This window comes from Crocodylus siamensis, chromosome 1, assembly GCF_052110815.1.
Source record: "Crocodylus siamensis isolate JL-2025a chromosome 1, ASM5211081v1, whole genome shotgun sequence".
Classification (NCBI taxonomy): Eukaryota; Metazoa; Chordata; order Crocodylia; family Crocodylidae; genus Crocodylus; species Crocodylus siamensis.
Window position 1 is genome coordinate 64,063,555 of NC_143395.1, and position 7,915 is coordinate 64,071,469.

Sequence of the window (7,915 nt, forward strand, 5' to 3'; positions counted from 1 at the left end):
ACATATCCTATAAGCCAGTTTACCAAGAGGTTTTGGGTTCAGAAAAAATCAGAGTGGGATATTCACTATAGTGATGGTTAGATAAAGATTCATGGGCACAAAAGTATATCAGTGTTTAACATAAGGATATAACTTGTTCCTTGCTGTGTTGTCGTTCCCTTACTTTCACCCTTTCCTGCTTAAACCAGTACCCACATCTCAGCCCCAAGACCCCTCACTTGCATAACCCTGCAGCCACCAACTCTCTGTCTGATCCTATTCACAAGCTACCTGCAGGCATTAAGTGAACTTATCAGTCATCAACAATATGATACGCACCTCTTCTTATCCATTGCTACTGTATAACTATATCAAGCTGACCTCATGTTGGATAAAATCAGCTAATGGGTTTAGATGCAGTTAAACTTAAGCATGATAGAGATGATGTTGGTAGGTAGAAGAAAGCATTTTGAAATGTTTATAGTGACAGTGCAATCTTCTTTGGTTGAAGCAAAGTGTATATGTTCAGTACTCCTGCATCCCTTGTTGATGCAAAGTGTTCACAGAGCAGCACCCGTGAATAATATTTTCCATTGTCACCAGTTGGCCAGGGGACATCTGTTACATCGTGACAGATAATGATCTGATCCCAATTCTTTTCATCTTTACCACCTCTAGCTCAACTATAGCACTGCAATATACTTGGGCATGAAGTGATCAGCGTTTGGAAACTCCTGGTAGTATAGAATGCTGCAGTGTGGTCTCAGAAATGCTATGAGCACAACAGACCTCTCCTCCACCTTCTACACTGGCTTCTCATGAACTATTGGGACAAGTTCATAGTCATGGTCCTTGTCTTCATGGTCCTCAATGATTTGGGCCAGCATCTCTAAAAGACTGCTTAAAGCTCCAGGATGAACACTATGACCAATCACAGTGCCTGCTAGTGGAACTTCCTATCAGCTCACCTATACTGGAGAGAGAGCTTTTTTGGGAGCAGTGCAAGGACATAAAATTAACTCCAATTGCAACTTAAGACCATTAGAAACATTGTCCTATTCTGCTCCAAATGCAAGGCACTCTTCCTCAGTTTGCCTTCTCTATGATCAAGACAGAGCAGCAAAAAAACCGGTAAAAATCTGCAACCCCAAAGAAAAGCACCACCACAGAGGAGTACTTCATTGAGCACAATAATTTTTCCCTCTGGAGAAAATGAAAGACAATATAAACTGCTGGGAGGTGCTTACATGATATGGTGAAAGCAGCACAAGAACCGACAGAAAATCAAAATATTAAAGAAGGGCAAGAGCAACAGAAAAGGCAGGCTAAAAATAGAGGAGGTGGGGAAACTTAGGTAGAAGGTGAGAACAGGGCAGACCTGAGCTGGAGGGGAAAAAATGGGTACAGTTCGGTGGTGACTGGCAATAGCGTGTTAGTGGGCAGGAGCTGGGAAAAGAGAAGAAGAAATGGAGAAGTTCAGGTTGTAAGGGGCAGAAGGGTTTTTAGTCACTAGAAAACCCTTCCCTCCAGGATCTGGAATGGAGATTAAGAATCTTAAATCCCTCAATTCTTTTGCTGCAAAAGCATTAGGAAAGAAACTGTTTCTTTGCTAAGTTTGGGATGCTGTATTCAAAACATATAAGAAGATTGGCAAAGCACAGAAATGTCTATTATTCTTTTTGCTGAAATCAGGTGGGATATAAATAATTATCTTTGAGCAGTCATTTTTGGACAGATGTCAAAAGTGAGGTAATCTTGTGACATTGTTTTACAAATATGTAATAGTCTTTTTATACCATATATCTGTCTTTTACTAATAAACTAATAGAGTGGCTATATGAATATTTTCAGTACTAAATTCTAAATATCTTTGTAACCATTGGTCATAGGTTCTATAATCATTATTAGCAGTGATTATTTTTCAACTTATATTTGGCAAGTTAGTCTCCCATAATGACTCAGTACTTGGAAGTATTTTTCTGTTCAATCCAGAGCTCTCTATCAATAATCAAACCTAATCCTGTACGTATATAGGAAACCTATAAGGCTATCCTTGTAGTCTCTTTGTACAATCCTTCCCCAAAGTGACTTCAACCACAGAACAGTCCTATTTCTTTTGCAGTCAAGCATATTGCAAAAGATACTGGGATAAGATATCAAGGTATACTAAACTGTCCTGTCTCCCTTACACTTTTTAAAATCTGTCCTCAACAATGCTATCCTTCAGTAACTGTGTTCCAGTTTTGACTGCTGTTGCACCAGTGTTCTGTTAGCCCTATGAAATCCAGTTTCAGGTTCAATGCTAGGAGTTCAAATTTCCACATTTTGTTTCCCAGGCTACAATTATTGTAGTAATTTTTCTCTGATCTAATCCAATCCTAGCCAGAGTAGAGACAGTCCTTCAATTAACTGTCTCACCTACCTGACTACAGTGATTTTCAAAATGAACATTTTCTTTCTCTTTGATGTTCATAATTCTAGCCTCTGGTGTTCCATTATCTTTCCCTATCATGTAAGGTACTTAAGAAGGATTAACTGCTTACTCAGTTTGCCTGGCAATTTCTGATTGCCAGATGATCTTGTTTTATGTGGTTTAGGCCATGTACCCTCATATATACAATGATTCTATTTTTCTGTTAAACCAGGCATGGAAACTACACTTATCTCTCTCAATTATAGGATCATACAAAAGTAGAGTCTCACAAGGAAGGGATCTCTCAAGGTCATCTAGTCCAGTCCCATCCAGAGTAGGATTGTCCTTGACTAAACTATCCCAGCCAAGTGTCTGTCCAAGGATAGGAATCCCACAACTTCTTTTAGGTAGCCTGTTCCAATGCTGGACCATTCTCATAGTCAGAAAGTTCTTAATCTCCAACCTAAATTTTCTCTGCTGGAGCTTGAGGCCACTGGTCCTAGTTCTGTCCCCTACAGCCACAGAGAAGCCTATCTCCACCCTCTCTAAAATCATCCTTCAGGTGTTTTATCAAATCCTTGCCCTGTCTCTGTTTTCTCTTCTTCAAACAAAATAGCCATAGTTCTTTCAGTCTTTCTCCTAAATCTGGATTCCCAATTTCCGAATTGTTTTTGTTTCTCTCTGCTGGACTCTTTCCAATCTGTCCACATTTTTCTTGAATTGTGAAACCCAAAACTGGACACAGTACTCCAGGTGAGGCCTTACCAGTGCTGAATAGAGCAGAAGAATTACTTCCCATGATTTGCCAGTGACACTCTTGTTGATGCAACCCAGTATGTTGTTGGTATTTTTTGCAACAAGAACACACTGTTGGCTCATATTCAGCTGATGGACTGTAACCCCCAGGACCTTCTCTGAAGTACTGTGTTCTACTCAGTTATCCCCTGGTCTGTATTTGTATATGCAATAATTCTGTCCCAAATACAGGACTTTGCCCTTGTCCTTGTTGAATCTCATCTGATTGACTGCAGACCATTTTTCCAGTCTATCAAGGTCAATCTAGATCCTAGTTTTGCCCTTGAGTGTTTTCAACTCCTCCCAACTTGGTGTTGTCTGCAACTGTTAAATGCACACTTAATCCTGTCATCCAAATAATGAATGAAGTTGTTAAACACCTCTGGACTGAAAATAGACCCCTGGGGACCCCACTTGATACCTCCTCCCAACTAGACATTAAGCCATTGATGGCTACTCATTAAGCATGATGATCCAACAAGTTGCATAGTTTCATAGTTGTTAGGGGCTAGAAGAGACCTTGCAGATCAACGGGTCCAGCCCCCCTGCACTTGGGCAGGAAAGACTGCAGGGATCAGATGACCCCAGCAAGATGGGAGTCAAGATGCTTTTTGAAGATTGCCAGGATAGATGACTATACCACCTCTGTGGGGAGCCAGTTCCAAACCCTTGGCACTCAAGTTGTCAAAAAGTTTTTCCTTATGTCTACCCTGAAGTGATCCTCATTCAGTTTGGGCCCATTATTTCTTGTCCTCCTGTGCAAGGCCTTAGTGAACATATGTTCCCCCTGATGTACACGTTGATATACTTATAGACTGCCACCAAGTCCCCTCTGAATCTTTTCTTCAGGCTGCACAGTCCTAGGTCTTTTAGCCTCTCCTTGTATGACCTGGTCTCTAGGCCTTTAATCATGCACATAGCCCTGCTTTGGACTCTCTTGATCTTCTCCACATCCTTCCTGAAGTGCAGGGCCCAGAACTGGATGCAGAACTCCGGCTGTGGTCTCACCAAGCCTGAGTAGAAAAGGAGGATGGCATCCTTAGCCTTGCTCGAGATGCCTTGGTAGATGCATGCCAGTGTTTGATTAGCTTTGCTAATGGCATCTCATTGGTGGCTCATGTTCATTTTGTTGTCTATCGTGACATCCAGGCCTCATTCAGATGTAGATTTCATAGATTTTTAGGGTCGGAAGGGACCTCATTAGATCATTGAGTCTGACCCTGTGCCCTGGGTAGGAAATAGTGCTGGAGTCAGATGATCCCAGGTAGGTGCTTGTCTAGTCTCCTCTTAAAGGCCTCCAAGGTAGGGGAGAGCACCACCTCCCTTGGAAGCCCATTCCAGATTTTGGCAAGCTTTACCATGAAGGCATTTTTCCTAATATCTAATCTAAATCTGTTCTTCATCAGTTTATGGCTGTTGTTCCTAGTAACCCCAAGTGGCAACCTGGTAAACAGAGTATTCCCTACTTGTTGCTGCCCCCCCGCCAACAAATTTGTAGACGGCCACAAGATCCCTTCTCAGCCTTGTTTTGCGGAGGCTGAAGAGATTCAGGTCCATCAATTTCTCCTCATAGGGTTTTACCTGCATGCCCCCAACCAGATGAGTTGCCCTCCTCTGGACCCTCTCAAGGTTATCCACATCCCTCTTGAAGTGCAGTACCTAGAACTGGATGCAGTATTCCACTTACAATTTTACCAATGCCTCATAGAGGGCATTGGTATCACCTCCTTAGACCTGTTCACAATGCACCTTCTAATGCATGAAAGAGTGTGGTTGACCGTACTTATCACTTAGTTACATTGATGACTCATGTTCATTTTGGAGTTGGCTATGATTCTGAGATCCCTTTCTGCTGCTGGTCTGCTTAGAAAGTCACCTCCTAGTCTATAGTTGTGTTGGTGATTCTTTCTCCTTAGATGTAGCACTTTGCACTTATCTTTGTTAAACTGCATCCTATTCTGTTCTGCCCACATTTCCAATCTGTCCAGATCCACCTGAATCCGCTCCCTGCTCTCCATTGTGTTTATTTTGCCCCATAATTTGGTGTTGTCCATGAATTTGGACAGAATGCTTTCCACGTCCTCATCCAAGTCACTGATGAAAATATTGAACAACACTGGTTCAAGGATTGAACCCTGGGGAACACCACTGCCCACATTCTTCCAGGTCGAAAACGACCCATCCACTACCACCATCTGGGTGAGTCCCATAAGCCAATTCTCCACCCACCTGACCGTGTAATAATCTATATCACAACCACTTACATCTCATTCTTACAAATAAATTGACACTATATCAAAATCCAAGTAGATGGCATCCTTTTAAAAATCCAAGTAGATGACATCTATGTCAACTCCTGCATTTAAGCATTTTGTGACCCTGTTGTAAAAAGAAACAAGGTTAGTCAGGCAGGATCTACCTGCTATGAAGCCATGCTGGTTGCCCTTCAGCATTATTTTTCCTACTGGACTACCACAAATGTGATCCTTAATAATTTTTTCAAAGGTTTTCCCAAGGATAGATGTGAGACTAACCGGCATATAGTTTCCCTGAATCATCCTTTTTCCCTTCTTGAAAATAGGGACCACATTGGCCCTTTCCCAGTCCTCTGGGACCTGTCCTGAGCAGCATTTCATAGATTTATAGACATTAGGGCTGGAAGGGACCTCAGAAGAGAGTCCAGCCCCCATCCCAGGGGCAGGAAGTCAGCTGGGGTCATAGGATCCCAGCAAGAAAAACATCCAGATTTCTCTTGAAGGCATTTAAAGTAGGTGCTTGAACCACCTCTGGCAGCAGGCCATTCCAGACCTTGGGGGCTCAGACAGTAAAGAAGTTCTTCCTTATGTCCAGCCTGAAATGGTCTTGCAGGAGTTTATAACAGTTCGACCTTGTAATCCCTTGGGGTGCTCAGATCCTGGTGAACACCCCTTATAAACTTATAGGTGGCCATCAGGTCGCCTCTGAGCCTGTGCTTTTCCAGGCTGAAAAGTCCCATGGCTCTTAGCCTCTCATCATAAGGTCTGTTTTCCTGACCTCTGATCATGTGCATGGCTCTCCTCTGGACTCTGAGTGGTCAAACAACCACACCAGTGGTTCTGCTACGACACTGGCCATTTCCTTCAGCACCCTTGGATGAAGATCATCAGGGCCTGCTGACTTAAACATGTCCAGACCCTACAAGTACCCCTTCACTAAGTCAGCGCTAATTGTTGGTGGATTGGAGTCCCTCTTGTGGCTGTCTGTAGCCCCTTTGGGAGATATGTCTTTATCCATGTTCAGGAATACAGATGCAAAGAATTTGTTTAGGAGCTCAGCTTTGTCCCTCCTATCTCTTATCAGTTGCCTTAGTCTGTCCTGTAGGGGTCCTATGTTGCCATACACCTTCTTTTTGCTTGTTATATACCTAAAGAAGGCCTTTTTGTTGTTTTTAATTTTTATTGCCAGCCTGAGTTCCATTGCTGCTTTGGCTTTCTTAACTGATTTCCTGCAAATGCGAGCCAAGCAGGTTTACTCCTTCTTTGTGGCTACCTTCTGCTTCTACGGTCTATATGCCTCTCTTTTCTACCCTAAGCTCTCCTGAATTTCTCTGTTCAGCCAAGAGGTTTCTTGGCTCCTTTGCCTCCCTTTATGTGCATTGGGATGGTCCCCTTTTGTGCCTAAGGTATCATTCCTTTGAGGAACACCCACCCTTCCTGGACTCCCTTCTCACCAATGCTCTTGCCCTTCAGTGCTCCACTTACTGATCTCCTGAGCTCATTGAAGTTAGCCTTTCTGAAGTCTAGCACTTCTGCCCTCTAGTTATATTTCACACCTTTTGCTAGATAGTGAATTCTAACAATTGGTGGTCGTTATCCCCTAGGTTACCCTGTATCTGCAGATCACCCACTACGTCATCCTCTGTAGCAAGCACTAAGTCCAGTAAGGCATTTCCTCTAGTGGGACTGTATACCTCCTGTGTTAGGTGAAGGTCCTGTATGCTGGTTAGAAACCTACATGAACGGGCAGATATAGCTGATTGCTCCTCCCAGCAGATGTCAGGGTAGTTTAGGTCACCCATGACAACCATGTTCCTTGAGTGTGTACTGACTCTGAGAGCTGCCTTGAGAATTCCAGGTCTAGCTCCCTCTCACCTCAACCCCATTGTATTCTGACCCACAGTACCTCAATTTGCCCCTCTTCCAATCCCCTTTGGCATGAGGTGCATGCCATGGTCAAAAAAGCTGAAGTTACATATCCACTTTATAGTACTTTCATCCAGTCTGTATTTCCTTGTTTTGTTAATGAGAATGTTGTGGGAGACAGTGTAAAAAGTAATGATAGAAAGTGTATCTTCTTGTTTTCTAGATTTTCTCTTATGACAGGCCTGTCAATTCTTAGTATGGAGTCTCCACTTACATAAACCTGATTTTCATGGTATAGATGTGTATCTCAAGTTTTCTTCCACTTATTCTTCAGTCTGCCCACAAATCATTCTGTCTTCTGTTTGTTCCTGCAGTCCATTGCATATCATCAGCATTTTTCCTTGGGTTTTGATTCCTGGTGGTTTCCATAATTTCTTCTTTGATTCTGGCTTGCAAGGTTCTTTGGTTAGATGTCATATCTTTTATTAGACCAAGAAGTTCTTAGCAAGCTTTTGGGTGCAGTCACCCTCCGTCAGGCATAGGGAGTTTTTGCTGGTCTGATTCTGGTTTCCCTTTTATACTTCCTTGCTGTCTCATCATCTGCCAC